The sequence below is a fragment of the Arachis duranensis genome, chromosome 6, assembly GCF_000817695.3.
Source record: "Arachis duranensis cultivar V14167 chromosome 6, aradu.V14167.gnm2.J7QH, whole genome shotgun sequence".
In the NCBI taxonomy this organism is placed as follows: Eukaryota; Viridiplantae; Streptophyta; class Magnoliopsida; order Fabales; family Fabaceae; genus Arachis; species Arachis duranensis.
Genome location: NC_029777.3, coordinates 78,663,591 through 78,690,999, shown reverse-complemented (window position 1 = coordinate 78,690,999; position 27,409 = coordinate 78,663,591).

The window sequence follows — 27,409 nt, the reverse complement described above, 5'->3', positions numbered from 1 at the left end:
TATAAGGTGGGATAAAGTTAGATAGCCTCATATTAAAAAAGATTCACGGATTTAGAATTGGGAAGCGTATCTCCGATTGGAGAGCGAATCATTCACAATTTTTGTGGATAATTTACCAGCCAATGTTTCGAAGAATGAATTGTTTCATATGTTCAAGTGGACAAGAAGGATAAATGACATCTATTTGGCACGTAAGGAGAAGTATGGCTAGATCCATCTGTTTGCTTTTATCAGGTATACTACAAAAGGAGGTGCATTAAAGGCCATCAAGGAGATGAATGGAATGCGATTAAGGAGCAAAGAGATCTTTGTGGGTGAGGCTAAGTACAGGAGAAGGAGTGATGTCCGGAAAAAAACTACTAAGTACGATGAAGATGTCAGGGAGTTTCCTGATGGAAAACAAGAATAAATCAAAGAAAAGAATATTGAGGTGAACGAGAAAGAGAGAGTTGTCTTAGAACACCATAGAAGTGAAGAACTAGAAATTCAGAGGAAACCGTTGGAGGTGGGATGGGATGCGGTGGTAATGATGCCACATGGACTACAGGAGGCAGAGCATGACAAGGATAGAAAGGTATTTGCTGTTGAGGATTTGGATGAGTGGCATGAGAGTTTTTTTGAAAATGCGATCGAATAATCCTATGGTGTATCCGGCAGTTATGGTGAGTGTGGAATCTATGGGATCTCAAACAATCAGCTACAAAGCAATCTCTAAAAGAACTGAGACTTGGGAATACAGGGATAAACAGAAAGAAGAGGTTGATTTGGTGTTGAACAAAAGTTCAGTTGGGGCCGAGTTGAAGCATATAAGGTCCAATATGTTAGTGGGATGTGGCAGCGAAGTGGCTATGCGGTGCGACAGAGAGTACGTCATTGTGCGTTTAAAAAGGGCCTCCTTACTGGCTGCTGCGGGTGACGGTGACGAGAGGGGCGTGGCTGGTCATGGAGTTCGCGGGGTTGATGCCACGATGAACAACGCCGACGAGGCAGATCTGGGAGCAGTGTGGAAAGTCAGCTGCTAGTGGCGGAGGTGATAATGTCCGTGCTGAACTTGATGGTGTGGAGGGTAGGGAGGAGCGTGAAGCCCCTTATGCACCCGACAAGCAGAATCAAGATGGAAAAGAGATTGGCAGAGGTGCGGAGAATTGTTCGAATAGCACAACAGAGAAAAATATTCCACCAAGTGTAGTTAATGAGATCCACGCTAGTTTGGACAAGAGTGGTAAGCAGCATGTTGGCATATGTCTGATGAGGGGTGATGCAGTGCAAGATTCAGATTTAGAGGATGAGAATACAGTGGTGAAGGAAATTGGGTTGGATGATGAAAGGGCTGTAAGGAACTTAGAAGATTCGGAGGACCCAGAGTAGGATGCAGACGGTGAAACTAAGCAAGATGAACACGGAGAAAGTTGGGATAAAGATATGACTAAAAATAGAGCTGCTTGGGATTTGGCTGTTGAATCAGGAGCTGTTTTATATGACGAGGATGAGGACATTATGACTATTCTACAAGCTCAGAATAAAGTATTGGCACAAAAAAGAAGGCAAGCAAAACAAAAGGAGAAAGCAAGAAGGTGCCGCCCTAAAAACCGAAATAAGGTGTGTAATAAAGTTTTTAAATGATTTTAGTTTGTGAAAATATGATGGATTTAGGGGGTGTTGGAAAGTGAAAAATGGTAAAAATTTAAGAGTAAAAATAATGTGAATATATTAGGATTGATAAAGCTAAAGAAGGTAGTGATTTCTAAGTTTGATGTAGTGCAATTTTGGGGTAATGATGCAGTGAGTTTGGAATTTGTGGGATCAGAAGGTGTTTCTGGAGGTTTATTAATAATGTGGGATGTTATGATGTTTAGGTTGAGTAATTGTTACAAAGGGAAGAGATGGTTGTGTATAGAAGGAAAATTTATAAACAATATTTTTTATTTGTGCTGTTTGCTTGGTGTATGGTGCGCATACAAGGGAAGAGAAGCTTGTTGTGCGGGAAGAGTTGACTTTTTTATCAGAAATATGTCAGGTTATTCTTTGCTACATGGATGTCTTCAATGAGGTTGTGCAGTTGGAAGAAAGAAAAGGTGCTAATGTGTTAACAGCATTATCGAACTGGTGGATATAGAGTTGAATGACTGTAAGTTTACGTGGTTCAGGGGGTCAATCGTGCAGTCAAATTAATAGAATATTGGTGAGTTTGGTTCCATTGTTATCATTTGGAGCACTTGGTTGAAAATGAATGACAGAATTTTCAGGAATCAAGAATCAGGTGTTGTAGGAGTAGTTAACAGGTCGATTAAGAGTTACAAAGAGTGGAGTGATATTTGATCTTTTGGGTTGTTGATGGATTTTGTCGAAGATGATTAGGAATTAGTTTATTTTATCTGTTTAGTACTTTTCTGTTGAGACGTTGATGCTCCACCTTGTTGTGTTGAGCTTTTTATTTAAAAAAAATACTCATTCTTAGATTTTTTAGTGGTAGAGATAGACTAGTGCTTCATTAAAACTTTACTAAATAATACAAACTCTACACAAAAATTATGTAAGGGAACTTGCACCAATTAAATAAAACAAAACTCAATATTACTCAAATACAACAAATGGAGAAATAGGTACTTTCACATCCTAATTCTATTTTATATAAACTGCTATAGGACATAGAATTTTGTAGAATTGCACATAAATCACTAGTGGGTCTTGCGATTTATGTGAAGAATGAATCAAAGCATAAATTGCTACCGCATATATCGGTTAATGGACAAGCGAAATCAACATGTAAATCTTGATTAGATCTCGCGGTATTAGCACAAAATTAAATCCGTCATTGGGTGTAGTAGCTTATGAAAGAAAATTGTTCTATAAATATTGATTGAACATGATTGTGATATAGAGTCATCAAATACAATGTCTATTGAAGATAATTTTTTGGTTTTTGTGTACTATGAAGGGAAGATTTAGAAAAACAAAAGTGAGGGTGTAAAGTTTACTGACAAAGAACCTTTGAATATTTTTATCCCTTCATCAAATAGTTACGTGGATGTTTGAACCAACAGATTACAGAAATTTGGGGTACGGTGTGTGAATTCAAGCAGGTGGTGAAACTATTATACAAAATTTCGATTGTCATAGTGTCACCCTCTGTGAAATACGATACGCTTGTGTTAGGATCCGATGAAGATATTCCAGTTCTGCTTTATGTTGGGGAAATTTTCTAGAGGTGAGAATACATAAGTTGTATGCAAAGCTTGAGGATGTTATGACCTGTCTTGGAAGATCAACTTCGAATTCACAATCTGGTTTGGAGAGCTTTGGGTTCGATGTCTGTAGTTGCACCGGCCCTGGCATTGGTTGCATATTCATCTTTTGCGGTTGATTCAAACTACAATGTTGAGATGCCTTTCTTATAGGAGATAATCGTTTGTTCGAAGAACTGGCGGGTACGATCGCTAGTTCTCTTCACATTATTTCTGATGGTGCGAAGCACAGAGAATTAGATTGGGTTGAAATTGCAATGAGATAGAATAATTCGAATGTCGAGATAGGTAGGGAACTGATGACACAAAGAACAATCTAGTTACATAGAAAGGTCAATTAAATTCCAGCACACAATAATATTCACCACATCGTTTTACGTTAAACTTTGATAGGATGGCACAACAATCGAATTTTGAGTATGGTTTTGGGGTCAAAGATTTCACAATATAAATGCTTCAAATATGGGATATCCAATCTTATAAATGTATATTCTATTACCTCCTAACACTATAAATATACCTACTTGACTCAATCACAAAATAAAAAGTTAATCCTAATCATCAAATTTTAATGACAATTCTAACAACAATAATCAACTAATAAATTTTGATTTTTATAAATTAAATTGGTGAATGACATCTAATCTTCCCTAAAATATCCAATACAATATCAATAACTTCATTATATTCTGCTTCAAATTGTATGAATCAAAACTAATAGACAATAAAACTAAGCATATCTAACAAACAATAACACACTATCATCAATCTTATGACTATCATTATCAATCTACCTCTAATTAACAATGGTACAACTCTTTTTTAATCTAACAAAGACTAAATTTCTGTATTAACCTCTTTATTGATGTTTCTAACAACATTGACAACACCATCTAGTCGATAGACACTATCTTCTTCTTTTATGAGCCCACCCGTATGTGATACTTGCCATTCTCTCTGAAAACTCTCTAAAATCAAATTTTGAAAACATCCAAAATGAATAATCTATAGCCAGCAATTGCGATGCTACTCCAAGATAAATTGTGATATTCACTTGTGGTTTATGCATACACACTCTTCACCATAAACTGCGATAGCAAGTAACAATTTTGGCACATATTTTTGTTCATACATTGCGATTGCATACAATGATTTTAACTCAATAATTTTTTCACATAAACTATAATACGTCATAGCGATTTACATGTAAATTTTTAAAATCTTACACCCTGTAATAATTTATATAACTTTGATACAAAATCGAGACGTGTAAACTGTTTTTAAGAGAAGGTGTATGTGTCAATACTTTACATATCTTAAATATTGTATATTAAAGATATGTTTAATTTAATGAAAAGATCAGATCTTGGGTGCATTCGAGATCACTATGTTTAATTTTTTTTACATTTCGAAAGCAATGTATATATATGATGTGTTTTAGATTTAAAGTTCGCAAAGAATTTAAAAATTATAAATAAAAAAATCCGAATATGTATCTTATGTTTGTGATAATAATGTTGATATGTTAATGAATGAAGCAGCACCGTCCGTTGACCCGAATTGATTGATATGGTGATTATGATTTATGAGTGAATTTGGACGGCGAGGGATGAGATGCATCATGGATAGCTGGCAGGTGATGAGTTCAGTGATAGTGATCCACGTTTGTTGTGTAATGTGTATGTATGTGTGAATGGAGGGATGAGATGCATCATGCATGTGCTTCTGCATGGGTAGATAGATATCTACAAAGACAGATGACTCAACGCTACATTGTACCATCAAGTACATAACAGCACACCATCTTTGATCTTGAATATACTATCAATAATAGCGTACCCTTACTATGAATTGCTAAATGCTGCTTGCTAGATAGTAGATATTACCACTTACTTGGTTGAAAACATACTTTATTCATGATCCATTTTAATAAATAAGTGTCAAAGTTTAAATTGTATTTTGTCCATATAATAATTTATTAATTAATAATAAATTTTTAAATAAAATTTTGATTCACAATAAATTAATTTTTAGTATATCAAACTAAAGAAGATAGTTAAAAAAAAAAAGAGAAAACATAAATAAACAGTATCAATTTCTTTTGAAAAAAAAATGTAACGTAATATTTGGGTATTAATTACAAACAAATTGTAATATTTCAACATTTGTAACAATTTACATATAAATATAAAAAAAAGAAAAAATAATATGCAAAGTTGGATTAAGATAATAATTATGACTTAAGCCAATAAGAATAGTTAAGTTATTTTCTAGGATCAGTGAGCTTAAGTGAAAGGAGTTAGTTAGGCAAGCTGTTTTGGCAGAGTTAGTTAAAAGAAGAAAAAGAGGAATTGAAGCTCGTAGTTAGAGTTAGTGGATTTTTTTTATTATAAATGAAATGTTTAATTATTCTATTAGTTCTATAATTTTGTGAAAATTTTAATTAAGTATTTATATTTTTTTAATTAGATTTTTGCATCAATCTTTTTTTTAATTAGATCTCTCTTGACAGTAATTAACTTAATTTTATAGGGACTTAACTAAAAAAAAATTAATTCAGAGATCCAAATAAAAGAAAAAAATATAGAGATCCAATTAAAAAAAAAATTTAATTAAAAAAAAAAGTACATGATCTAATTAAAAATTTCATAAAACTATAAGAACTAACAGAATAATTAAACCTAAATAAAAGAATCATTCATTCTAAAAAAATAAAAATAAAAGAGCATTATTTAGCAAGATGTATTTTTTTTATAATGGATGTCGTTTGTCTAATGAGTAGACGAACTACTCCTCAATTATGCAGTTTGTCCAATGATTAAGTGAATTGTGTATTTTGTGGCCAAATTTAATATAATTTAGTACGTTTTAGATCGTATTAGTATATTTTTGTTTTTTCAATTAATTTAATTTTATTCAAATAATTTTAAATTTCAAATTATAAAATTTTTATATTAATTATTTAATTATACCCATATTATTCTTCTTGTATAATTAATTATATTTGTTATATTTTAGAAAAACAACTGTTTGAAACCATTAATTTTAAATTAAAAGAATATATTCTTGTATTATCTAAAATTTTTAGGGTTAATTTTTTATTTTTAAATAATATACATTTAATTTTCAGTTTAAAATTAACGGTTTTAAATAATTATTTTTTTAAAATCGAATAAACATAATTAATTATACAAAAATAATAATACGATTACGTTTATTTTTATTAAATTATATTAAATCATTAATTTAAGAATTTTATAAGTTTAAATAGGATAATTCACATGAATAAATAGTTCGGGATTAAAAATTATACAGATGTCCTAAATACAAATAGATTGCACACCTTGTCCTAAATACTTTTATATAAATCGAATTAATTTGACCCAATTTATATTATTTACATGTAAATCGAATCAACTAAAATTGAATTAGCATACGACATAATAAATCGAACTGATCCAACTACTAAATCAAATAAACTAGATTTGAATTATAGTAGTGCACAGTACGAAGGGTAAATTAAATTATCTAGATTTGATTTGCTAGAGGCGCCACTTTATATAAATCAAAATGATTTGATTCGATTTACTGGTGGACTCTCTATATAAGGGTTTGAATTGGCTTCATATGATTTACATTCACTCACAATCCCCCTCCCCTAAAAATGCCAGAAAAATTTTTGAAGGACAAAGCGACAAAATTTAAAACCGTGGCAATGGAGGACAACCCGAATCATATGTATCGATTGTATAAAATTGTCCATATTGTTAGTAATATCGATGAAGAGGTGAGTACATGAAATTTTTTGTCTTTATGTTGGATTAGAAATGTTAGCAATTTTTTGTAACTTAGAAATATTAGATTATAACTATTAGTTAGAATAGTGATTTAAATTTTATATTTGAATTTATAAATTAGAAATGTCAATGATAGTAATAATTTAGAATTGTTTGAAATTAGATTTTTTTTAAATTATAAATGTTCGTGATAGGTGAATGTAGATTTTATGGCGATTTGATTTGTATGGATAAGGTTATAGTAACAAGCACTGTAAAAATACTATGATTAAATTGCATATATGTATGACTGAAATTTAATATTTTAGGATAAGATTGTCATCATTTTTTAAAGAGGTATTTAATAAATTATGAGATTATGTTTTTGGCTATTATTAATATAATTTTTTTGTATTTGTTATTTCTAAAATTATTTAATATAATTTTTTGTTAATTATGAAAAGTTTATTATGGATTTTGAGTAAAATTATTTTTACCATTATGTAGCTGATCAAATATATTACTAGCATCAGGAGGCAGTATGGTATGCCCTTAGACGACCGGATCATACCATACTTGAAGAATGCCAGACTATATCATCTTGGCAGGCTGAGTGACCACTGGTTTAGGTTGGATGAGCTGCTAGTTAGTGATTTTGTGGAGCGATGCCGTCTTGAGACGCATATGTTTCACATGCCATTCGGAAAGTGCACCATTATGTTACAAGATGTGGCATACCAGCTAGACCTTCTGATCGATGGTAACTACTTAAGTGGATGCCTGACAGACTTAGAGAGGTTTGTTGAGGGCAGCCGACTCACTTGGACTTGGTTTGGGAGCTACTCAATGTGTTACCTCCTGCAGACTGCATTAACAAGTTCACAGTGAAGTGTTCATAGTTCCAAGAGACATCCAATGAGATTCCTTCAGATGCAGATGATGAGAGTGTCAAGAGATAGGCGAGGGCCTATATTATGATGTTATTATCGACTTAGCTTTTTTGTGACAAGTCTAGGACACGTCTTTACATTTGGTGGCTACCTTATGTGGCTAGGCTGTAGGACTTGAGAAAATACAATTATTGGTTCGTCGCTCTTGCATGGTTATATCAATGTATGTGCTGTGTTGTCAATAAGAACGTTATTAAGTTGGCTATTATATTACAGCTACTTCAGTCATGGATTTTTAGCGTTTTCTTGCTTTCAGGCTTGATAGGTTTGACACATTTCATTGCCCATTGGTGTTGAGGTACTTATATTTCTTAAGTGTGTTATGCCGATTATTAGTCATTCTATACCTTGACATTATTGACCTAATGTATTGGATGGTAGGTGGTCGAGATATCAGCCAACCTTGAGTGAGAAAGGGACCCAAAGTGACGCAATAGAGGCTGAGGGTAGACTTATTACAGGAGGGAGATGTAAGTATTACTGTAGTTTCATTATCTGCATGTTTTATTTATAGAGTATTTTTCTTTAAAGCATTTATTTTTAACTTCTAAACTTTAAAATGATTTCCTATTTGCACTTCACATGGATACCTTATAATGCAACCGAAGTTGTTCAGATCATGCATCTTGATGTGCTAGAGCCACAACATACAATGTTGTGGAGGGGCGGTAACGACATTGATATATTTTGCTGTCATAGAATAGCAATCAAGAGGATAAAACGCTACCACCGCTTAGGGGAGTATAGCATTGACCTCATGTAGAACTCAATATAGATTTCTTAATATTGAAGGATGGCAGAGGCAGTGATAATTGGTTTCCTAGTAATTTGTAGTATTGGCACCTCCATTGGGCTAACAGAGTTTAGCATGGACTTTGGTTTGATGTCGTCCCGAATCCAGGCCCTTCACAGTTATACCTGGAGTGGTGGTATGAGCATGGGTGAAGGTTCTTGTCACCGGAGCTATTCCTCGGTGACCAGAGCAGTTGCAATTCCGGTAGAGGTGTCACAGATGGATCCAGGGCAGGAACTTCCCACGGAGCATGTACCTGATGTCCCAAACAGGCATTGTCTGGAACGGCGATGTCGCGTTGGTACACGAGTGGGTGATCATGGGTGGAGGTGGCTCGATGATGATAGTACTAGGCGGTAGCCATCCACCATCAAGAGCCTCTAAAGCAGCCTTAATTTCATTGTGTCTATCTGATATAACTAGAATATGTGGCTGAGGCATGACGTACTACCGAAGGTGAGATAAAAATAATGGCCATGACTCCTCATGTTCACCCTCAACAAGTGCGAAAGCAATAAGGATAATATTAGAATTTCTGTCTTGTTCAATCGTGACCATCAAGGTACCCCATATTTGTTGTACAAGTGGACCCTATCAATACTAACCAGCAATTTGCAATGTCTAAATGCCTCGATGCATAGTGAGAATATTCAAAAAAGCTGGTAAAAATAAGCTGATGACTTGTCAATTTGACCTCTAACTCACACCAGACTTGTCTTCAGCACTACAATACTATCTAACATTGTTGTTTGCACACCAAGAACCCATCTTGGCAACTCATTGCGTGACTCTTTCAAATTCCCATAAATATGCACAACTGCCTTCTGCTTAGCCAACCACATCTTCCTATAACTCAGTCTAAAACCAAAATTTGGCTTAGTGACATTCTGTAGTACCTTAAATTTAATCGACATCGCAGCATCAGCTCTGAGCATAAGAAAGATGAATGCATATATGACATGATAATCAAGCTTTCTGTAGTCACTAGAAATATTTATGGCCAGATTTGTATGAGGTTCATTATACCTTCTGACCTCCCAAATATCCTTTCGCTGGTAAAGAGTGATCTGAATCAAGCATCTGCAACCTTTTTAAAATTTCTTACACTTTTCATGGTACTTGACGTGATTAGACTCCAACGATATATACTCAACCCCACGATAGATGCTATAAGTCTTGACACTTAAAATAACTTATTCTTTGCTCTAAAACCATTGACTAACTTGGAACCCTGTTGGAGCTGATGTATCATGGATGCCAGGTTTAAATTTGAAAAGTGTAGTAAATATTGCTGAGTTTCATAACTCGATGGTCAACCAGTCCACCGTGACCAACCGGAACACTTCTCCCTATATCATCATCACTATCATCATCAATCATGGCAAGCTCCACATTATCGTCATCCCGCAGTACATCTTCCACAGAATATGGTTCTCCACCCTCCCTTGAAGCCGGTATCATCCTAGGAATATTTGTAATCGTAATCGCAAGCTTAACAAAAGAACGATTATCACCAAATACAGGTACAGATAAAGAGGCAATAACAGACATTGAACTAGAAACTCCTGGAATTGCTACAGATTGAGGATCCCGGTTCGATCCTCTTGAACTAGTGACAACATCTCCAAGCTTGGCCAACAATTCATGGGTTCTCTCATCAGAAAAATGATGACAATAATAAAACAAAACTTGTGAATTTTCATCAATATCAATTACAAAGGAGTCGTACTTCACATCATTGATGCCTAAGCATCTTTAGTTGTTTTTAGGCTTCTTTTTGAATAGTTTTCTTAGGTTTGAATTAAAGTTCTTATGTTTTTAAGTGAAGTTTTTATGACTAATTATATGTTTGGAGTTGTTTTAGAATAATTGTGTTTTCAGAATTTATTTTCAAGTAATCACGATAAAAGAACAAGAAAACACAAGTACATTTCTAGGGAAGAAACACAAAGTTGGCGTCAGTGATAAACCACTATTTTATGGTTTATATTGTGTTTAATTGAGTGATTTTTATCAAATTCTTGTCCATTTATTCATGTGATTAGCATGATATTACAATTCCTTCCCAAAGTTGTTCTATGGTTGAAAACTTGCTTCCTAGAGATCCTTTTATTGTATATTTTAATTCTCCTTTATACCATTCGATGCCGTGATCCGTGTGTTAAGTGTTTCAGGCTTCATAAGGCAGGAATGACTTAGAGAATAGAGAGGAAGCTTGCAAAAATGGAAGGAACACAAGAAACCAAGGAGATGACCAGCGAACACCGAAGCGGACGCATGGCTCACGCGCGACCGCGCGAAATAGAGAAAATCACAGCGACGCGTACGCGTGGATTGGAGTTCGCGCAATGACGCGAGCGCATGCCTGACGCGCATGAGTGGAGAGGAAAATCGTCAAACGACGTGTACGCGTGACCGACGCGTACGCGTGACATGCACGATCTGCAGAAAATTCAGGAAACACTGGGGACGATTTCGGGCCACGTTTTGACCCAGTTTTCGGCCCAGAAACACAGAATAAAGTTAGGGAACATGCAGAGACTCAAAACAGATATAACATTCATTATTCATAATTTTAGATTTAGATGTAGTTTTTAGAGAGAGAGGTTCTCTCCTCTCTCTTAGGTTTTAGGATTTAGGATTTCTTTTAGGATTAGGATTTTTACTCCTCAATTTCTAGGTTCAATGTTCCTTTTATTTATTTTCTCAATTTAATTTATGAACTTTTCCATGTTAGATTTGATTTCTTTTGTCAATGCAATTTGAGGTATTTCAGATATTTATGATTTTAATTTAGCTTTTTACACTATTAGCTTTGGTTGAGTAATTAGAGACTCTTGAGTTATCAAACTCAGCTGATGATTGAAAATTGGAATTCTTTACTGATTGATTTGAATTTCCCTAACTCTAGTCTTTTCTTATGAATTGACTAGGACTTGAGGAATCAAATTGATTTATCCACTTAACATACCTTCATAGTTAGATGTTGACCAAGTGGGAGCAAAAGCCAATTCTCATCACAATTAATAAGGATAACTAGGATAGGACTTCCAATTCTCATACCTTGCCAAGAGCTTTAAAAACCCCAAAAAGATACTTTTTCCATAACCAATAATAAGAACACCTCTCTGCAATTCCTTAAGAAGACGACCCGAGGTTTTAATACTTCGGTTATCAATTTTATTAGGGGTTTATTACTTGTGACAACCAAAACTTTTGTATGAAAGGATTCTCTGTTGGTTTAGAAACTATACTTACAACGTGATTATTCTTATGAAATTCTTCACTGGCAGAAATCCGCTCGTCAAAATGGCGCCGTTGCCTGGGAATTGCAAACGTGTGCCTTATTATTGGTTATTGTAAATATTTTATTTTTCTTGTTTATTTGTTTTTATTTTTGTTTTTAATTTTTATTAGCTACTATGAGTTCTCACCCCCATCGCTTTGAGTTTGGTTCTAATGTTGTTGAAAGGAATGGAAGCTATAACAAGAACATGCATCAAGGTCAAAAAAATCAGAGATGGATGGAGCCACGAGGATCTGATCAACCCTTTCGGCAACAACACCTTCCAAGATACCATGGACAACGACCATTCTACAATGCATGCTAAGACAATAGTTATGGTAGAACTCTTCGTGATAATCAACCTCCACCAAATTACTATGGTCAAGAGCCATTCCAGGGAGTGTACCAAGATGATGAATATGGTGGACCCCTTGTAATTACCAGCAAGCCCCACCATATGCTTATGAATCACCTCCCCAACACACCTTTGAACCACCATACTCACAAGTCCCCTACTACCAAACACCCTCATCTGATCCTAACCCTTATCCACCATATCAACCACCCTATGAGCCATATGAGCCATATATAGATCCATCCCAATTTCAACCCAATTACTCCTATGAACCACCACCTCCATATACACCACATCCATATCCATCAATCCAAGAGCCTTACGGTCCTACTTATGATATCCAAGCAGAACAAGAGTCAAGGGATCGTCTCAAGGAAACAGTGGATCAATTTAGAGCAACCCTTTGTTAATTGGACCGAGCGGTAAGCTGAATGGAACCCGAAGCTCTCATGGCTAAAGAATATCAATTTGAGAACAAGGAACTGAAGTGTGTGGTGCAACAAGTGAAAAAGATGGAGAGTGATGAACCACCACATCCTTATCATGAGGAACCTCCCTCTTATCATGAACCCTTCCTCCTAAGTAATGAACCCTCATATCCACCCCAATCTCCAATGGATGACATCCTTCGTGGTCTTCTTCAAGGGCAAGCGAAGATGAAAAGGGATGTACTAGAATTCGCGACTGCCCTAACTGAGATAGTAAATCAATTAGCTTCCCAACATATGAGCACTCAAAATACTCCCATGGTTACATGTAGAGAATCAATAGAAGAGCGTAGCATGAAGGAGACACTAGAAACTCCAGTGGATAATGAGGAACATGGCTTTGTATTGGAACAAGTGGAGGAAGCCATAATAGTTGAAGAAGAAGAAGTGGTTGAAGACTTAGGAGACGCTGAACCTCCATGGGAATCCAGAATTATAGAGTATTCCTCTAAGAAGATTGAGATTGATGTCAAGGAGGCTAGTGCACACCCTCCATGGCATGTTCCCTGTGAAGACTTGGATGGGATAGATCAAGAAGCAAGTTCCATTGGTGATGAGGATCATGCATCAAGTCCTCCCAATAATAAAACTACATCTGCAATTGAACTTCTTGAATATGAAGACTCTTATCTGATTGAGTCTGAGAATGATGTGGAAGCGGAAATTCTTAGAAAAGGGTGGACGGGAGTTGAGTACGCTTTGTCAAGAATGTTGGAAACTTCTCCACCTAGGTTGCCGTCTACTCCTTCACTTGAGTGGGTAAAATGTATCTCTGTTCATCTTTCTATCCCACTTGAGTATGGTATTCTTGAAATGGGCGGCCAACTCAGGAAGCTTTGTGGCATAAAGCGTAAGAGGAGATTATTTAGTGATTGGAGTTGCAAATCAAGGCTCATCAAAGTTGATATTTCAAGGGCTAGATGTAAGGGCTCAACTGATGATAATTTGGTTAGATCTAAAAGAAGAGTTTGGTACTCCGTAGAGAATTCAGATTGCTTACCACCCAGATGGAATCATCATGTTCCACTTGAAGACGGGTGCAGAAACAGGATTTGAGATCTAGGCATACATGAGGATCCACTTTGGGAGCTCAAGACTTGTGAAGAACTCCCTCAAGGCTTGGCAAATTCACTTGAGAATAATGAAGATTATTGGAAATCCCATTCATAATCTCTGCATATAGTCTGCATTTGCATTTGCATTCTGTACATAAAAAAAGAAGAGAGAGAGAGGCACGCGACGCGTAAGCGTCGCTGACGCGTCCACGTCATAGGTGCGTTCTAAAGAAAATAGAATTGAACAGAATGTCACGCGAAAGCGTGGCTGGAGGCATGCCTTTGGCACAAATACGCCCACGCAACCGCGTTGCTGACGCGTCCGCGTCATGTGGAAAAATGGCTTCCCACGCGTCCGCGTCACCCACGCGAACGCGTGCCCCCAAAAAAAATCGACGTAAAAAGGGGTGTATGGCAGAATGTTAGGCTGGAATGGGACTGGCACCATGCTAGAAGCACAAGCCGTACCACACGAACGCGTGCCCCTCGCGTCCGCGTCATTTTTCAAAAAATTGCCATCCACGCGTGCGCGTCACCCTAAATTTTGCAACGTGCAAACGAAACAGAAAGTTGTGCGAACGCGAGGATGCTCTCGCGCCACTAGCGCAAATCAAGTCATGCGTCCGCATGACCGACACGTCCACATCACTTAAAAATATCGCAACTCACGCGAACGCGTGACCCACGCGTCCGCGTCGCATGTGACGCACAGTTTATCCATATCAGCGCTAGAATTCCTATCTTTTCTTTCCCAATCCTAATTTTTCCTTCCTCTTTTCTTACTTACTTATTATCTTTCATTCTATTTTACTTAATTTGTTTGCATATTTTTATTCATTGCATTTTAACTTTTTTCATGTTTATATTTTTTTCTAAATTTATTATTTTTCCATTGGTGTTATATTTTCCTATTCAACTGTTGCATCTTTTCTTGCATTATTCTGGTGCTTCATGACTTGTTTTATTCTGATTAAGGTAATATTATTTAAGTCACTGCTAATCTTTTATGATACTTGTACTTCTTTTGCATTGACATGAATCTATATTGTCTTTCATTACCCATATTCTCTTCCCCATTGTTGCAAATTTTTGCAACATTGATTTGCCATTTGCTTCCACTGTTTTCTCAATTGCATGTTGTAGCTACCATGTACTTGAGACCCTCATTATTTGGCATTAACATAACCATATTTTATTTTTTCCTATCTTTATTTTTAGGTTACTTTTCTTCTTTTTCCTCTTCTTTCAGGATGGCCACCGAGAAAGAAAAACAGAAAACTCTTACATGGGGTGACAGACAAGTCCATCTGCACAATCTTTAGAGAACAACATCAGTTGTAGTAGCCCATCCACCTGCACATCTCAGCATGCACCGAGGATGGTGCAATCTTTAAGTGTGGGGAGGTCGATACCGATTTCCATGGGTTAGTTATTCTCTTTCCAACACCAATGTCTTATTTTCTTTATTAGTTCATTGTTGCATTGCATAATAGATTGCATGTATAGTTGATTGTTTGCATTTAAGTACTACTTGGTAGAAAAATAATAAGTTTCTTTTTAAGACCCTATTTTTGAAAAATTTCACTAATTTAAAATCAAAATTTTTGTGTTAAACTTGTCGAAAGTTATATTTGGAACATAATTTTTTGAGCCAAAGAACACACAACCCGTGAGATTTTGAGCTTATTTATATGGTTACATTATTTAACCATAATATTTCATTCTTGTGTGTTTTTCTTCTCTATGATTGCAATCTGTATTTTGTTCCAGTCTATATATCCATTGTTTAGTATATTTACATGCTTGCATATGATTGAGGCCATATTTGATTATTAACTCACTTATCCCAAATAAGCCTACCCTTTTATGTCACCCTTGTTAGCCACCTTGAGCTTTTTAATCCCCTTTTGTTCTATAACCACATCACTAGCCTTAAGCAGAAAAATAATTAATTACCCCAAATTGAATCTTTGGTTAGCTTAAGATAGAAATTATGCATCAACTAAGTGTGGGAAAACTGTGGGAACATGGGTTAATAAGGGAATGTATCATGTTTCTAATTTATTTTAATATTGGGAATTTGGAACATACTCATGTAAAATCAGAAAAATTAAAAATCCATGTGCATTGATAAGTTATGTTTCAAAAATAATATTCAATAAATAAGTAAGTGAATAAAGGGATAAAATTACCCCAATGTTAAGCTTTAATAAAGATCAATGCACATGTGATAAAAGTAAAGAAATATCAAAAAAATTTGGTACATGAGTATGGGAATTATACAAAAATGGAAATTATATATGGGTAGCTAGGTGTGATTTTTAGAATTACATAGAGTGTGTGTGTATGTTAGGTGAAAGCTTAGGTTAGTCAAAGATTCCTATTATAGCTCACTTGGCCATATATATATCCTCACCCTTACCTTAGCCCCATTACAACCCTAAAAAGACCTCATGATGTTTGCATTGGTATACTAAATATTTGTTGATTGGTTAGACGAAGAACAAAGTTTAGAAAGCATGATTAGAGAAGAGTAGAGTGATTGACCCTAGACACTTGAGAGTTAGAGTGATATACACTACCATAAGGGTTCAGTGCTTGATTCTATGTTCCCTGCTTTCATGAGCTATCTTCTTACAAGTTTACTTGCTTTTTATTGTACAATTTGAATTAGTGGAATTTGGTTTGTATTTGTCTTGGAGAACTTGTTTGTTTTTAACCAAGTAGATAGAAACATCTTAGCATGTAGTTGCATTCACATTCATAGGTTGCATTGCATGAGTCTTGTTTTTCCCTACTCATTTGTTTTATTTCCTTAAGCTAAGCATGAGGACATGCTAATGTTTAAGTGTGGGGAGGTTGATAAACCACTATTTTATGGTTTATATTGTGTTTAATTGAGTGGTTTTTATTAAATTCTTGCCCACTTATTCATGTGATTAGCATGATATTACAATTTCTTCCCAAAGTTGTTCTATAGTTGAAAACTTGCTTCCTAGAGATCCTTTTATTGTATATTTTAATTCTCTTTTATACCATTCGATGCCGTGATCCGTGTGTTAAGTGTTTCAGACTTCATAGGGCAGAAATGACTTAGAGAATGGAGAGGAAGCTTACAAAAATGGAAGGAACACAAGAAACCAAGGAGATGACCAGCGAACACCGACGCGGACACATGGCTCACGCGACCGCGCGAAATAGAGAAAATCACAGCGACGTGTACACGTGCCTGACGCGTACGTGTGGATTGGAGTTTGCGCAATGACGTGAGCGCGTGCCTGACACGCACGCGTGGAGAGGAAAATCATCAAACAATGCGTACGCGTGACATGCGCGATCTACAAAAAATTCAAGAAACATTGGGGGCAATTTTGGGCCGCGTTTGGACCCAATTTTTGGCCCAGAAACACAGAATAAAGCTCGGGAACATGCAGAGACTCAAAACAGATGCAACATTCATTATTCATAATTTTAGGTTTTGATGTAGTTTTTAGAGAGAGAGGCTCTCTCCTCTCTCTTAGGTTTTAGGATTTAGGATTTCTTTTAGGATTAGGATTTCTACTTCTCAATTTCCAAGTTCAATGTTCCTTTTATTTATTTTTCTAATTTAATTTATGAACTTTTCCATGTTAGATTTGATTTTTTTTTTGTCAATGCAATTTGAGGTATTTCAGATATTTATGATTTTAATTTATCTTTTTACACTCTTAGCTTTGGTTGAGTAATTAGAGACTCTTGAGCTATCAAACTCAGCTGATGATTGAAAATTGGAATTCTTTGCTGATTGATTTGAATTTTCCTAACTCTAATCTTTTCTTAGGAATTGACTAGGACTTGAGGAATCAAATTAATTTATCCACTTAACATACCTTCATAGTTAGAGGTTGACCAAGTGGGAGCAAAAGCCAATTCTCATCACAATTGATAAGGATAACTAGGATAGGACTTCCAATTCTATACCTTGCCAAGAGATTTATTAGTTATTAATTTAATTTCTTGCAATTTACTTTTCTTGTTCAACCTATTTAAAAACCCCAAAAATTATACTTTTTCCATAACCAATAATAAGAACACCTCCCTGCAATTCCTTGAGAAGATGACCCGAGGTTTGAATACTTCGATTATCAATTTTATTAGGGGTTTGTTACTTGTGACAACCAAATTGTACGAAAAGATTCTCTGTTGGTTTAGAAACTATACTTACAATGTGATTATTCTTATAAAATTCTTCACTGGCAGAAATATGTTCGTTAGTCAGGCTTCAAGAGGCCAAGTCTAGCACTAGCATAGGGGAGCCAGCGCCAGAACATGTGCCCAATGGTGCGGATTTTGAAAACCACAAACAAACCAGCAAGTGCACCGCGTTGTACCAAGTAATACCTCAAGTGAGTGATGGTCGATCACATGAGGATTGATAGATCAAGCAATAATGGTTGAGTGATTTACTTAGTCAGACAAACAAAAAGGGGTGTTTAAGAGTTTAAATTGCATTAAACAATAGTCAGAAAAATTTAGAATGCAAATAGTAAATTAGTTGTAAAAATTATATGAGAAAATAGTTAAAGTTTTGAAGATATTTACTTTTCTGGATTAATAATTCTTATTAACCACTTTGATTATGCAAGGATTTAATCCATAGCAACTTTAAGTGATTAGATTCCAATTCCTTGGTAATTGAATCCTCCTCTAACTCAATTAACTGCCAACTCCTTGGTCACTTAATTTAATTAAAGGGTTTAAGTTCAAACCCTAGTTTATAGCCACAACTTGAAGGAAGCATGCAAAAGTGGAAGGAATACAAGAAATTGAAGGAATTCCAAAGCTGTCAAGCCTGAACTCTTCGTATTAAATCGATCATAACTTGAGTTACAGAGGTCCAAATAAGGTGGTTCCAGTTGCGTTAGAAAGCTAACATCCGGGGCTTCGAAATGATATGAAATTTGCTATAGTTGCCTTGCTGTTAGGCAATGCGTACGCGTGGATAGTGCGGCAGACAAGTGACGCGTACGCGTGGACGACGCGTATGCGTGACGGAGCCATATGCTGGACGAATCAAAAATCGCTGGGGGCGATTTTTGGGCTGTTATTGGCCCAGTTCCAAACCCGAAAACACATATTAGAGGCTGCATAGTGGGGGAATCGATCATTCACTTCTCATTCACATAATTTTAGGTTTTAAATGTAGTTTTCTAGATCTCTCTCTCTCTCTCTCTCTCTCTCTCTCTCTCTCTCTCTCTAGGTTTTAGGGTTTCTCTTAGTTTAGGTTTATTTCTTGTCAATTTCAGAATTCAACCTTACTTCAATTTAGGTTTCTTCTACTTTAATTGTTCTATTACTTTAATTTATCTACTCCTCTCGTTGATTCCTTCATCTTGCTAATTTAGTTTATGAGTTCATATGTTACTCTCAATTTTCATTAGTGTAATTTATGTTCCTTTATTTTTATTTTGTTAATTCCTCTATTTTTATTTTAGTCATTGATGTTTGCAATTGGTTGCTTAGATTTAATATTCCTTGTTAATTTTATACGTTTTTATTTTGCGCCTTCCAAGTGTTTGATAAAATATTTGGTTAGGTTTTAAATTAGATTTTTGGTGTTCTTAACTTGGATTGAGTAATTTGGAGACTCTTGAATTATCAAAGGTCTTTTGTTGGTTGGTAATTGATAATTGCTAATTGATTTGTATGCCAGTAACTCTAGTCTTTCCTTAGGAGTTGACTAGGACTTGTGGACTCAAGTTGATTCACTCACTTGACTTACCTTCATTGTTAGAGGTTAACTAAGTGAAAGCAAAAGGCAACTACCATCACAATTGATAATGATAATTAGGATAGGACTTCTAATTTTCTTTTCTTGCTAAGAGCTTATTTAATTATTAATTTATCTTCTTGCCATTTTACTTTCTTGTTCCTTATTTCAAAAAATCCAAAAAGATATTTTTCCATAACCAGTAGTAAAAAAACTTCCCTATAATTTCTTAAGAGACGACTCGAGATTTAAATACTTTGGTTTATTTTTATTGGGTTTGCATTGTGACAAACAAATTAAATTTGATTGAGGATAATTTGTTAGTTTAGATATATATTTACAACGTAATTATTTTTGTGAAAATATTTATCGACATTTTTTTCCATCAATATCATCACCACATGTGCTATGTTTTTCTGGCATACTTTAGTCTTGTTATCTGAACACACAAGGCATTGGACATCTCACAAATTTGTGGTTGGAGACACTAACACTACTAATGGGTTTTTTAAAAGAAACTTTTGGAGTCTGATATAATTTTTAAATGCAAGACAAATAACAAGTTACAGTAGCATAGACAAGGTTATGTGCCAGAACGAAAATGCTATAAAAAATAAAGAATTACAACAAAAGCACAATAATATATACGAGTTTCAACTAAAAAAGAAAGGAGAAAGAAAATAATATGCATTCAATATCACGTTTCTAAAATTTAAATATTTCTGAAATTTAAACTAACAAATTTTACAAAAGACATTATAAGATAAAATCAATCAAAAAATTTAAATATTTCTGAAATTTAAACAAACAAATTTTACAAAAGACATCATGAGATAAAATCAATCAAATTCCTTCAGGAGTGCATCCTCGTCCAAAACTATGCAAGCCAACATAATTTTTCTTGATTGCTTCATTGTTGTATACCAATACAGTGGAAAGATTTCGATCTGGATAGTTAGAAATGTAGTCAGTTGATATTTATCTTGACAAATTTTGTTGCAGGACGTGACCAGTTCTTCAATAAATTGCATCAAAATCTCACATTTAGTAATGCTATAAAAAAATAAAAATATAATAGATTTCAGCAATCAGCACAAAAAGCATAACAATAAGATTAAACAAATTTGGATCACCCAAATAATTTATAGATATTATATAGGGACGTGTGGTGTTTAGAAACATTTTCTAGAATTTGAACATAGAAATAGAAATGTCATGTAGCATACATATCTTTGTAAACAATGACAACTATCCAAACATTAGAGGGAGCCTGTGAAACCTCTAGAAAGAAACTAGATCCTGAAATGGGAACCACAAATCCAAACCTCAAAACTTTAGCTGCTTCCTTGATCTCAGCCAATCTCTTTTTCCTATTAAAGCATAATGATTTATATCATAAGATATAGAATAAGAACAAGACCTAATCTACTTACACCTAATTCATCACTCATTCCATGCTAAACTCTCAATTCAAATCTTAACGAACTAACCAGACATTAAGATAAGTAGACTTTTTCATATCTCCATCAAAGATATTGAACTCTCGAGTTTATGAAGTCCCTAAATTGAATTTGCAAGTTATATTTCATAATTCAATTTTATCTATGCTTCATGACTTCAAATGAACTCTAGAGTTTGATATCTTTGTTCAAGATTATTTGTTATAAATCTTAAATTTATCAAATTGAAGCAAAACAAACCATGATTACTAACCAAATTTCAATCAACAGAACACAATCTACTAACAACAACTACCATTATCCAAATAGGTGGGATCAACTACATTTAGGGGTGACAACATGCACCCTACCTGCGGGTACCCAATCCGACTCTACTGACGAGTGATTTCTTTGATGGTATAGAATTTTCTCAATTGAATGAAATCTTCGTTGCAAGTATAGTTCTAAACCAACAAACAATCCTCCCAATAAAAAAATTTGGTTGTCACATGTACAAACCCCTAAATTTATAAACCAAAGTATTGAACCTCGGGTCGTTCTCCCTAGGAATTGCAATAAAGTGTCTTGTTATTGGTTATGAGTTATCTTTTGGGGTTTTTGAGATTTTAGACAAGAAATATAAATGACAAAAAATAAACTAACAACTAACAAAGCTCTTGGCAAGGTATAAGAACTAGAAATCTCATCCTAGTTATCCTCATCAATTGTGATGAGAATTGTTTATTGCTCCCACCTAGTTAACCTCTAACCATGGAGAAAAGTCAAGTGGATGAATCAATTTGATTCCTCAAGTCCTAATCAACTCCTAAAAGAAAGACTAGCTTTAGAGGCATTCAAATCAATTAGCAATCTCTAATTATCAATCAACAAAAGAGGTTGATAACTCAAGTGTCACTAATCACTCTACCTAAGCCAAGAGGAACAAAATCTAACTCATAAATAGAAGAGACATTTCATCAAACACATAAAAGGCAATAAAAGTAAACAACATGAATTGCAAGAATTAAAGAGAGATCTACAACTACAAAAGTAAGAGATCAACAATAGGAAATCAAACAATTATGAAACAACAAAGAACTTACCAATTGTATTGAAGAAGAAATGTAGATCTACAAAAGGAAGTTCATAAACTACAACTAACAATATAAGGAATTACAAGAGAAGAAGAATTCTACAACTACAAGAGAACAATTTAGGATGAAAGAGGAAAATTAAGAGAGAAGAAGAAGTAAATCTAGATCTAAACCTAGTCCTAACCCTAGAGAGAAGTGAGAGCTTCTCTCTCTAAAACTAACTTTCCCTCCAAAACTAAGCTAAACTAAACTAATGGTAACTAAGTGTGTCATCCCTCTTCAATCCTTGGCTTAAATAGCATCAGGAATGAGTTGGATTGGGCCCACAAGGCTTCTAAAATCGCTGGCCACGAGTTGTATTAAGTGGATCATGTGCCACCATCGACGCGTCCGCATACCGTGCACGTGCACGCCCTTATGTGCAATGAAACCATGACAAATCTTATATTATTTTGAAGCCCCGGATGTTAGCTTTTCAACGCAACTGAAACCGCATCATTTGAACCTCTGTAGCTCAAGTTATGATCGATTAAGCGCAAAGAGGTCGGCTTGACAGCTTTTGTGATTCCTTCATTTCTTCATGAGTTCTCCATTTCTACATGTTTTTCCTTCATTCCCTTGATCCAATCCTTGCCTCCTAAATCTGAAATCACTTAACAAACATATCAAGGCATCTAATGGAATCAAGGTGAATTAAATTTAGCTATTTTAAGACCTAAAAAGCATGTTTTCACTCTTAAGCACAATTAAAGGAGAAGTTATAAAACCATGCTATTTCATTGGATAAATGTGGGTAAAAGGTTATAAACTTCCCTAAATCAAGCACAAGATAAACCCTACAAATGGGGTTTATAATCCACCTGGTTGGGTAGGGTTGTCAACCCGATTCGCAGCGGGTAGGGTAGGGTGCGGGTAGGGTTCTCGTGCAGGTCGGGTAGGGTGCGGGTTGAACCTCGACCCTACCCTATCAACACGCATCCTATATATGTATGTGCTATATACTTATATAAAAAATATGTTTCAAGTAGATGTTGAATCAAAGACTTCTCACTAAATACAAAAGATTCTTAGCAACTACAAGAAGATCATTAATTAATAATTTAATACTTTTTTTTACATAAAAGTTAGTTTTATTTTAAATTATCATCAAGTTATATAATAATTTTGCATCTTTTTTGTAACCCGCAGATAATGTTGGGTACCCGCGGGTTAAGAACGGGTAGGGTTAGGATTGGAATATTCTCAACCCACAGATAAGATAGGGTTGAGTTTATATAGAAATCTCAACTCACGGGTAAGAATAGGATTGACTCCAAACCCGATCCTACCCTACCTATTGCCACCCCTAACTACATTGATCAAATGACGCCAATAGTATTATGTCATACACCATGAATTATATTTTAGTTCTTCACAATCATTGTCTTACTTCCACAATAGAGGTTAAATTTCAAACATGAGAAAAATAGGAATCTTATTCAGTTAGGAATTAAAATAATTTCTACCAATAAAATATCAACAATGAAATTCAATCATTCAAGAAAAATCAAGGACTCCTAATTCATTTTGAAACTTCTTTTTGAAAACTGGTTTAGTATAAAATTCTTTTGAAATCAAAATAACATTCAAGTAAAATTATTAAACTCATAAATAAATTTATTGCCAATGAAAATTGCATATTTGCACACTTCTCAAAAGGCATATTCTGAAAAATGACTTTATAAAGATTAGGCCACGAATGGATAAAAGAGGTGTTACAACTTACAAACAAACAATTTCTTAAGAGGTTCTTTCGCTGACAATGTAAAGATACCTGAAATAACGAAAAGAGAAAAAAGATACAAAAAGACAGAGATAGACGCATTTGTAGATACTTTGAGAAAAAAGATAGTTGACAAAACGGTCATTAGAACTAAATTAATAGGATGACAGTACCTTTTAGAAGTTCCTTCGATGAAATATGGTTGTTCCCTCCAGGATATAGTGCAATAACAGTCACAATTTGAAACATTCAGAAATTTACAAACTTGCATAAAGTCTCGAATTTATTGTGTAATTCTACGATAACAAGAACATCTAAGTTCACATAAAAATTTCATAAAAATAGAAATAAAACAAATAAAAATAAAAATAAAAATAAAATGGCAGAGATGGAGGGAGAAGGACCGAAATCAAAGTCGATAGTGAGAAAGAGGAACAAACAAGCGACAAAAACAATGAAATGGTAGACCTGAGTTTAGCGGCGGCGGCGACAAAAGCATGTTGCAGCGGTAATGACAGTAAAAACAGCGACATTTCTAGCAGAGTGAGATCGACATCGAAAAAAGACAAGATAAAGATGGAAATGAACACAGCTGCGGCAGCGATCCGGAGTTTAAGTGGTGGCAACGACTATAAAAGCAACCATGATAATTCTGGCTGAGTGTAAGAAAAAATCTTATTAGTAAAAATTTTTTATTCTTCGAATTTGAAAAGAATGTTTAGAAGGAAAGAAAAAAAAGTTTAAAAACTAAAAAATTAAAGAAAAAAATGTCTAATTATAAATGTTTTCAAAAATAAAAAATAGAATTTTTTATAAATATTTTTATGACAGTTAATGATATTCTCACACAAAAATAAAAATAACGAATCCGTGGCAAAAAGCAGCCTCATATTTCTTTATTTTCTTATAAAATTTTATTTTTCGGAAGAAGCTCCCTAGCTATTTTAATTTGTAGTAGCTCCTCATTGTTTCCATTCATTTTTGACGGTCAAATATGATGTTGTCATCCGCTATCAATATAACAATTTAAACATAAGTATGATTACAATATAGGACCGGAATTAACAAGCTATACAGTCATGACGAATAGATTAGGCCAAATTATTGATTGATACACAACATAGGAGTAGAATTTCTAATAATAATATAATATAATATGTTATCTACGTAACTTTTCACTTCTAAACGCTACTAATCTTCAATTGACCTCGATCTAAAAAAGAAATTGGCATGATTAGTGCAAAAAATTTGGGAAACAACCGAAAAGAAAAGGAATATCGTATGAAGGGTGTTGTTAGCTACAGCTTTATCCTTCATATATGTCATGCAATTTTTTTTAGAAGTGTTAGGCAGTAATTTGTGTTTTGTAACTATCAATTAGTTATTAATAATATTTTTAATAGTGTGAAATTACATTTAATAATAGAGATTATTCACTTTTTTTATGATTAAATACTGGTCATAAAATATAAAAAATTATTGATCTCCTAAATTTTTTCATATTTTTTAACGGTATCTTTTGTTTCAAAATTAGACAAATTCGTTGTAAATTAAAATTCTATAGAATGATTTGATAATAATAAATTAATTACAGTATATACAAAATAAAATTTGAATCTCAATATTTATTTAAACAAACTAATAAATTAATCACTCAATTAATTCAAATTAATTATATGCAAATTGTTAGATGTCATTTTATATTTTCTTAAAATACATTTAATTTTTATCATCTAAAAATAATTATAATTATTTATTTTTAGGGTAAAAAACTGAAATGAGCCAAGTGGAGCTCAAATTTACCTAAATCAGCCAAATGAAAAATCAATACGTGAATCAACCAGGACGAATTACTATATAATTCGAATCAATATGATTCGAATTTGATTTGAACGTAATTCGAATCAATATGATTCGAATTACAAGGGACGCCAAAAATCAATGAAGTTCGAAACAACTTGTTTCGAATTACAACTACAGAATTCGAATTTAGTTAATTCGAATTACTAGGAGAAGCGCATGTGAGAGGAGTTCGAATCAATTCGATTCGAATTAGGTGAAAACGGGCTTGCATAGTAATTCGAATCAAGTTGATTCGAATTACAAGGGAATCGGCTATAAAAGGAGTTCGAGCCAAGTTCATTCGAATCACTTTCTCATTCTCCAACCCCACCAAATCCCAGAGAAAAAGACCAGCGTTCAGTACGAGCTTGACCAGAGCGGCTGTTTCTGTCGATGGGGGACGATCCGGGAAGGCTTTATCGTCTGGATGGAGTAGCTCATATCGCCGGTGTTATCAACGACGAGGTTAGTGGTTTATGAAAGCGGTTTATGATAATGGTATTTGTTAATGGTTTTTTAGAATGGTTTATGTTACTGTTAGTGGTTTAGGATAGTGGTTTAGGAAAGTAGTGTAGGGTAGTGGTTTTTGTTGATGATTTTTGTTAATGGTTTTTGTTAGTGGTTTTGTTTTAGCGGTTTATTGTAAATGGTTTTTGGATAGTGGTTTAGGAAATTAGTGTAGGGTAGTGGTATTTGTTGATGGTTTTTGTTAATGGTATTTGGTAATGGTTTATTGTTGATGGTTTTTGTTAATGGTTTTTGTGAATGGTTTTGTTTTAGCGGTTTATTGTTTATGGTTTTTGTTGATGGTTTTTGTTAATGGTTTTTGTTAATAGTTTTTGTTAATGGTTTATTGTTGATGGTTTTTGTTAATGGTTTTTGTGAATGGTTTTGTTTTAGCGGTTTATTGTTAATGGTTTCTGTTAATAGTTTTTGTTAATGGTTTATTGTTGATGGTTTTTGTTAATGGTTTTTGTGAATGGTTTTGTTTTAGCGGTTTATTGTTAATGGTTTTTCTCAACGGTTTATTGTTGATGTTTTTTGTTTATTGTTTTGTATTAATGGTTTTGTTTTAGCGGTTTATTGTTAAGGGTTTTTGTTAATGGTTTTTCTTATGTTAGTGGTTTGTGCATCTGTTCTAATTATGCGTTTTATGTAATGGCCAGCCTCGTCGTTGCATATCCAGTGTTAGGCGGCAACAGGGGATGCGTCTTGATGAGAGGTATGTCCCGTACTTGCAGATGGAGGGACTTTACCATCTTGCGAGACTCAACGACAGATGGTTCCGACTAGACGAGCCTCTAGTCAGCGCATTCGTCGAGAGGTGGCGGCCTGAGACGCACACCTTCCACATGCCGTTCGGAGAGTGCACTATCACGCTTCAGGACGTCGCATACCAGCTGGGGTTGCCAGTCGACGGAGATTATGTTAGTGGTTGCCTTACGGACTTCCACATTTACATTGAGGGTGGGAGATCTGCTTGGCAGTGGTTCCAGGAGTTGCTTGGTGTTTTACCGCCGGAGAACCAGGTGCAGAAATTCGCAGTCAACTGCACCTGGTTTCAGGAGACATTCG